We start from the raw sequence: 7897 nt of genomic DNA on the forward strand, positions 1-7897 counted from the left end.
ATGCACGCCAACGTCAGTCAGAGGAAATGGGGTAATAAACAAAAGTTTGGACACACCTCTCATCAAGGGTTTTTCTTTATTTTTAATATTTTATACATTGTAGAATATATTGAAGACATCAAAACTATGAAATAACACACATGGAATCATGTAGTAACCCCAAAAAGTTTTAACAACTCAAAATATGTTTATTTTGAGATTCTTCAAAGTAGCCACACTTTGTCTTGATGACAGCGTCGCACACTCTTGGCATTCTCTAAAACAAGCTTCACCTGAATATTTTCCAACAGTCTGAAGGAGTTCCCACATATGCTGAGCACTTGTTGGCTGCTTTTCCTTCACTCTGCAGTCCACTCATCCCAACCATCTCAATTGGGTTGAGGTCAGGTGATTATGGAGGCAAGGTCATCTGATGCAGCACTCAATCACTCTCCTTCTGGTCAATTGCCCTTACACAGCCTGGAGTGTGTTGGGTCATTGTCCTTTTTATTTTTTTTATTTCACCTTTATTTAACCAGGTAGGCTAGTTGAGAACAAGTTCTCATTTGCAACTGCGACCTGGCCAAGATAAAGCACAGCAGTGTGAGCAGACACACACAGTTACACATGGAGTAAACAATTAACAAGTCAATAACACAGTAGAAAAAAGGGGGGAGTCTATATACACTGTGTGCAAAAGGCATGAGGAGGTAGGCGAATAAATTACAATTGTTGCAGATTAGATACACCGGAGTGATAATGATCAGATGGTCATGTACAGGTAGAGATATTGGTGTGCAAAAGAGCAGAAAAAGTAAATAAATAAAAACAGTATGGGGATGAGGTAGGTAAAAATGGGTGGCTATTTACCGATAGACTATGTACAGCTGCAGCGATCGGTTAACTGCTCAGATAGCAGATGTTTGAAGTTGGTGAGGGAGATAAAAGTCTCCAACTTCAGCGATTTTTGCAATTCGTTCCAGTCACAGGCAGCAGAGAACTGGAACGAAAGGCGGCCAAATGAGGTCCTATTGAACAACAAAGACAGTTCCACTAAGCACAAACCAGATGGGATGGCTTATCGCTGCAGAATGCTGTGGTAGCCATGCTGGTTAAGTGTGCTTTGAATTCTAGATAAAATCACTGACAGTGTCACTAGCAAGCACCCCCACACCACCACACCTCCTCCATGCTTCATTGTGGGAACCACCATGCCAAGATCATCCGTTCACCTACTCTGCGTCTCACAAAGACCCGGCAGTTGTAAACAAAGATCTTGTGTTTCTGGCCCAAGCAAGTCTCTTCTTATTGGTATCATTTAGTCGTGGTTTCTTTGCAGCAATTCGACCATGAAGACCTGATTCATGCAGTCTCCTCTGAACTAGAGGTCGACCGATTATCGGAATAGCCGATTAATTAGGGCCGAGTTCAGTTTTCGCTTAAAGTTAGATATAAGATTCCAGCTTCAGTGATTTTTGCAATTCGTTCCAGTCATTGGCAGCAGAGAACTGGAAGGAAGGCGGCCATATGAGGTGTTGGCTTTGGGATGACCAGTGAAATATACCTGCTGGAGCGCATGCTACGGGTGGGTGTTGCTATCGTGAGCAGTTGAGCTGAGATAAGGCAGGGCTTTACCTAGCAAGACTTATAGATGACCTTGGAGCCAGTGGGTTGGCAACGAATACGTAGCGAGGACCAACCAATGAGAGCATACAGGTCGCAGTGGTGGGTAGTATATTGGGTTTTGGTGACAAACGGATGGCCACTGTGATAGACTAAATCCAGTTGCTGAGTAAGTGGATTGGAGGGCTATTTGTAAATGACATCACCGAAGTCAAGGATCGGTAGGATAGTCCGTTTTACAACGGTAGTTAGGCAGCATGAGTGAAGGAGGCTTTGTGCGAAATAGGAAGCCGATTCTAGATTTAATGTGAGTATGGAAGGAGAGTTTACAGTCTGTCCAGACACCTAGGTATTTATAGTTGTCCACATATTCTAAGTCAGAACTGTCCAGAGTAGTGATGCTAGTCGGGCGGGCGGGTGCAGGCAGCGATCGGTTGATGAGCATACATTTAGTTTTACTAGCATTTTAAGACCAGTTGGAGGCCACGGAAGGAGTGTTGTATGTCGTTGAAGCTCGTTTGGAGGTTTGTTAACAGTGTCCAAAGAAAGGCCAGATGTATACAGAATGGTGTCGTCTGCGTAAAGGTGGATCAAAGAATCACCCACAGCAAGAGTGACATCATTGACATAGAAAAACGTGGCCCGAAAATGTAACCCTGTGGCACCCCCATAGAGACTGCCAGAGTTCCGGACAACGGGCCCTCCGATTGACACACTGAACTCTGAGAAGTAGTTGGCGAAACAGGCAAGGCGGTCATTTGAGAAGCCAAGGCTATTGAATCTGCCGATAAGAATACGGTGATTGACAGAGTCGAAAGCCTTGGCCAGGTCGATGAAGACGGCTGCACAGTATTGTCTCTTATTGATGGCGGTTATGATACCGTTTACGACGTTGGGTGCACCTCAGCCACGCTCTCGACCAGCTCAGAAACCGGATTGCATAGCGGAGAAGGTACGGTGGGATTCGAAATGGTCGGTGATCTGTTTGTTCACTTGGCTTTTGAAGACTTTAGAAAGGCATGGCAGGATAGATATAGGTCTATAACAGTTTGGGTCTAGAGTGTCTTCCCCTTTGAAGAGGGGGATGACAGCAGTCACTTTAAAATCTTGAGGAATCTCAGATGATACGAAAGAGGTTGAAGTTTGAGGTTGAGGTTGGCGGCGGATACTTTTCGGAATAGTGGGTCCAGATTGTCCAGCCCAGCTGATTTGTAGGGAACCAGATTTTGCAGCTCTTTCAGAACATCAGCTGTCTGGATTTGGGTGAAGGAGAAGCGGGGGTTTGGGCCAGTTCCTGCGGGGGGTGCAGAGCTGTTGGCTAGGGTAGCCAGGTGAAAGTATGGCCAGCCGTAGAGAAATGCTTATTGAAATTCTCGATTATCGTGGATTATCGTGGATTTATCAGTGGTGACAGTGTTTCCTAGCCTCAGTGCAGTGGGCAGCTGGGAGGAGGTGCTCTTATTCTCCATGGACTTTACAGTGTCCCAAAACTTTTTGGAACTAGCCTAACTAAATAACTGTGTGAGTATTTTGGTTCTTGATTTCCCTGAAAAGTTGCATATCGCGCGGACTATCCGATGCTAGTGCAGGACGCCACAGGATGTTTTTGTGCTGGTCAAGGGCAGTCAAGTCTGGAGTGAACTAAGGGCTATATCTGTCATTAGTTCTAAATTTGAAAGGGGCATGCTTATTTAAGATGACTACCTCTACTGACGGGACAAGTCGTGATGGATCGGCGGGGCTCCGTGTCGACAAAGGGTCCAGGCCAATTGGCAAGAGAGGTATTGTAGTTGGTGTACTTCGTTTACTAGCCGGGAGATGGGCCTAGCTCGAGGCTAACTGGTGCATGCTTCTGGACAATAGTTACTCGGTAGCAGCTAGCTAGCTGCAATGATCCAGTGTAATGGTCCAGAGCTTGCGGCAGGATTCCGGTGATATCGTGGAGGGAAAAAAAGCAGTCCAATATGCTCAGGGCTGATATCGCGCTGTGCAAACTGGCAGGTATTATACGGGCTAAAGTGGCTGGTGTCTGAGCTATAGGTAAAGACCGCTAGCAGTGGCTAACAATGACTAAATAGCTAGTAGCTAACTAGCTCTGATGGAGGTTCCAGTTATAAGTAGAGGTCGACCAATTATGATTTTTCAACGCCGATACCGATTAAATCAGACGATTTTTATTTATTTATTTGTAATAATGACAATTACAACAATACTGAATGAACACTTATATTAAATTAATATAATACATCAATAAAAATCCATTTAGCCTCAAATAAATAATGAAACATGTCCAATTTGGTTTAAATAATGCAAAAACAAAGTGTTGGAGAAGTAAAAGTGCAATATGTGCCATGTAAAAAAAGCTAACGTTGAAGTTCCTTGCTCAGAACATGAGAACATATGAAAGCTGGTGGTTCCTTTTAACATGAGTCTTCAATATTCCAAGGTAAGAGGTTTTAGGTTGAAGTTAATATAGTATTTATTGGACTATTTCTCTCTATACCATTTGTATTTCATATACCTTTGACTATTTGATGTTTTTATAGGCACTATAGCATTGCCAGTGTAACAGTATAGCTTCCGTTCCTCTCCTCGCCCCTACCTGGGCTCGAACCAGGAACACATCGACAACAGCCACACTCGAAGCAGCGTTACCCATCGCTCCACAAAAGCCGTGGGGAATACTCCAAGTCTCAGAGCGAGTGACGTTTGAAACACTATTAGCGCGCACCCCGCTAACTAGCTAGCCATTTCACATCGGTTACACCAGCCATTAGGCTGATAGGCTTGAAGTCATAAACAGCGCTGTGCTTGCGAAGAGCTGCTGGCAAAACGCACAAAAGTGCTGTTTGAATGAATGCTTATGAGCCTGCTGCTACCTACCATTGCTCAGTCAGACTGCTCTATCAAATCATAGACTTAATTATAACATAATAACACACAGAAATACAAGCCTTAGGTCATTAATATGGTCGATTCCGGGAAATTTTCATCTCGAAAACAAGACGTTTATTCTTTCAGTGAAATAAGGAACGGTTCCGTATTTTATCTAATGGGTGGCATCCATACGTCTAAATATTCTTGTTACATTGCACAACCTTCAATGTTATGTCATAATTACGTACAATTCTGGCAAATTAGTTCGCAATGAGCCAGGCTGCCCAAACTGTTGCATATACCCTGACTCTGCGTGCAATGAACACAAGAGAAGTGACACAATTTCACCTGGTTAATATTGCCTGCTAACCTGGATTTCTTTTAGCTAAATATGCAGGTTTAAAAATATATACTTCTGTGTATTGATTTTAAGAAAGGCATCGTGTTTATGGTTAGGCACAGTCGTCAACGATTGTGCTTTTTTCGCAAATGCGCTTTTGTTAAATCATCCCCCAGCGTTGCATCGATTATATGCAACGCAGGACACGCTGCTAGATAAACTAGTAATATCATCAACCATGTGTAGTTAACTAGTGATTATGATTGATTGTTTTTTATAAGATAAGTTTAATGCTAGCTAGCGACTTACCTTGGCTTCTACTGCATTCGCGTAACAGGCAGTTGTGGAGTGGAGTGCAACGAGAGGCAGGTGGTTAGAGCGTAGGACTAGTTAACCGTAAGGTTGCAAGATTGGATCCCCGTGCTGACAAGGTGAAAAATCAGTCGTTCTGCCCCTGAACAAGGCAATTAACCAACCGTTCCTACGCCGTCATTGAAAATAAGAATGTGTTCTTAACTGACTTGCCTAGTTAAATAAAAGGTATACAAATTTTAATTAAAAATCAAATCGGCGCCCAAAAATACCGATTTCTGATTGTTATGAAAACTTGAAATCGGCCATTCCGATTAAATCGGTCGACCTCTAGTTATAAGGTCTAAAAAAAATAGCAGATCCGTACCACATTGAGTGAGGCGGGTTGCAGGAAGGTATATTTAATTTGAAAATGGAAAAAAAGAGATTAAATTATTTCAATGTATACAAAAAATAAATGAATATTTACACGGGACAAAAACAAACACATCTGGGATCTTGTATGCAGAGCACATCAAGCTTGGAATGTTAATGAGCCATAAGCAGCAGCACAGTTGAGAAGTGAGATTTTCTGAATGGAGCACTCCTCATTGATGTGGCAACAATAGTCGTGGGGCAACAGAGCCAGGATGTTGTTAGCCTCGATTTCCACTTCCAGACTTCCCCAACAGCCCAGTGATAAACAGGGCTTGGGAGCATGGTAAGTGGAGACTACACTGTTGTAGGCCTAATCATGGTTGAGGAAACAGTTAGAATGGATGCATGTCTGAACCTAAGGAAGAGCCTCATGGCCTAGGACTGCTTACTAGCTGGATCCTGTCTACCACTGGGGCCCCTCAGGGAGAAACTTTAGCCTGGGAATGAAAGTCCCAAGATAGGGGGTAGGAGAATAGTCAGGCGTCTGAACTTCAGCCCACAGTCCAATCCCTGCTTCATATCTTTCTGGGCTGATGCTGTGATGACCAATACTACTAGGTTGAGATTATTATTTCTCATTAATCTCGTACATCACATTGGCATCCACCAACCTCTCTCTTCCTCTCTGTGGTAGCTTTTTGACATACATTGTTTTGGTTGTAATGCAGGATTCTGAAGTTGCATACAACTGTGATTTAGACTTTTAGTTTCAGAACACTTTCATTGTTTCTGGACACTGGGTAGGTTTTTGGGCAAAATAAGCAAGGTTCACACAGAAAATATGATTCTGACTATGAAATCCACCCTGATATACCAACACATGCAATCCTATGACTTAAAGGCTTCTAAATGGTCTTAACAACACGAGGCGGATTTAATCCCTTATTACACTTTCATCAAACTGTAATAATCCGAGCAGAGCTGCTAAGCCTGAGTACAATCACCATCTGAGTACAATCACCACTCTGTGCTACAGAATCCCTCCGTAGCCTCTGAAACCCGAGGCCCAGATCCTACCCAAACTGCACAAAAAGTGCTGATATTCCATTTCAAAAGTCTGTACTGGAGTTGAGGGCAGTTGCACAGTGTGCCATGGCACTTAAGCATGTTTAGGTTAAATACAAACCACTGCAAGTTTATTTGTAGAACAGCTTTCACACAAAGGAGTTTAAAGAAGGTGATGAGTTTCTGGCAGCACTGCTTGCACTGCAGCAAGAACCATTTGTTTCAGTCCCTTTGGAGGTGGTCTTTGACAACCAAAACAGACAAAGCTTAGTTTGGATAAAATTGAGACCCAGAGCTGATTTACAGACATACCAGCTCTCAAGCAACAACAAACTCTCCATCAAGTCAGCTGGAGCATTTTAAAACATTGATCTTACAATTTGATAATGTTGACTGATAATGACTTCTGATGAGATATAGTTAGGGGCAACAGACAGTGTAAAAACTATTGATGGACTGGCTAGACTACCTGACCCAATGTTTCACACATTCAACCTCAAGTTCATTAGTGGAATTTTTGGCACGCTTAAAGGGATACTGTAGCAGTACTGTACAGTACTACACATCGCTATCATCCAGAAGGCGAGGTGAGTACAGGTGATTTAAAGCTGGGACAGAGAGATTGAAAAACAGCTTCTATCTCAAGGCCATCAGACTGTTAAATAGCCATCACTAACTCAGAGAGGCTGCTGCCTACACTGAGACGCAATTACTGGACACTTTAATAAATGGATCACTAGTCACTTAAAATAATGTTACTTTAATGATGTTTACATATCTTGCATTGCTCACGTCACATGTACATACTTTATTTTATACCATTTACTGCACCTTGCCTATGCCGCACGGCCATCGCTCATCCATATACTTATATGTACATATTCTCATTCACCCCTTTAGATGTGTGTGTATTAGGTAGTTGTTGGGGAATTGTTAGATTACTTGTTAGATATTACTGCACTGTCAGAACCAGAAGCATTTCGCTACACTCGCATTAACATCTGCTAACCATGTGTATGTGACCAATAAAATTTGATTCGGTGTACCTGTAGCCTTCAGTCATTGTACAAATGCTAGTCAGCATTGGCTATCATCATTACCTCTTAACTTCATTCACACTGCATGCAGAGATCTAAAAAAAAATATCCACGAATTCATCCAACTCTGGGTAATAAGAAAAACTTAACTGCCAGAACCTTGTAGTTGGGCGAGCCTTGTAGACTGCTGCTGTACCACAAACACCTAAACACGCTCAAATATTGGATTGAGACAAACTCACACTACGTATATCATAATTTAAGGATGTGGTAATTATGTAAGTAGATATTTAACAAAAAACGGATG

Source organism: Oncorhynchus kisutch, unplaced genomic scaffold (genome assembly GCF_002021735.2).
Source record: "Oncorhynchus kisutch isolate 150728-3 unplaced genomic scaffold, Okis_V2 scaffold1228, whole genome shotgun sequence".
NCBI classification, from domain to species: Eukaryota; Metazoa; Chordata; class Actinopteri; order Salmoniformes; family Salmonidae; genus Oncorhynchus; species Oncorhynchus kisutch.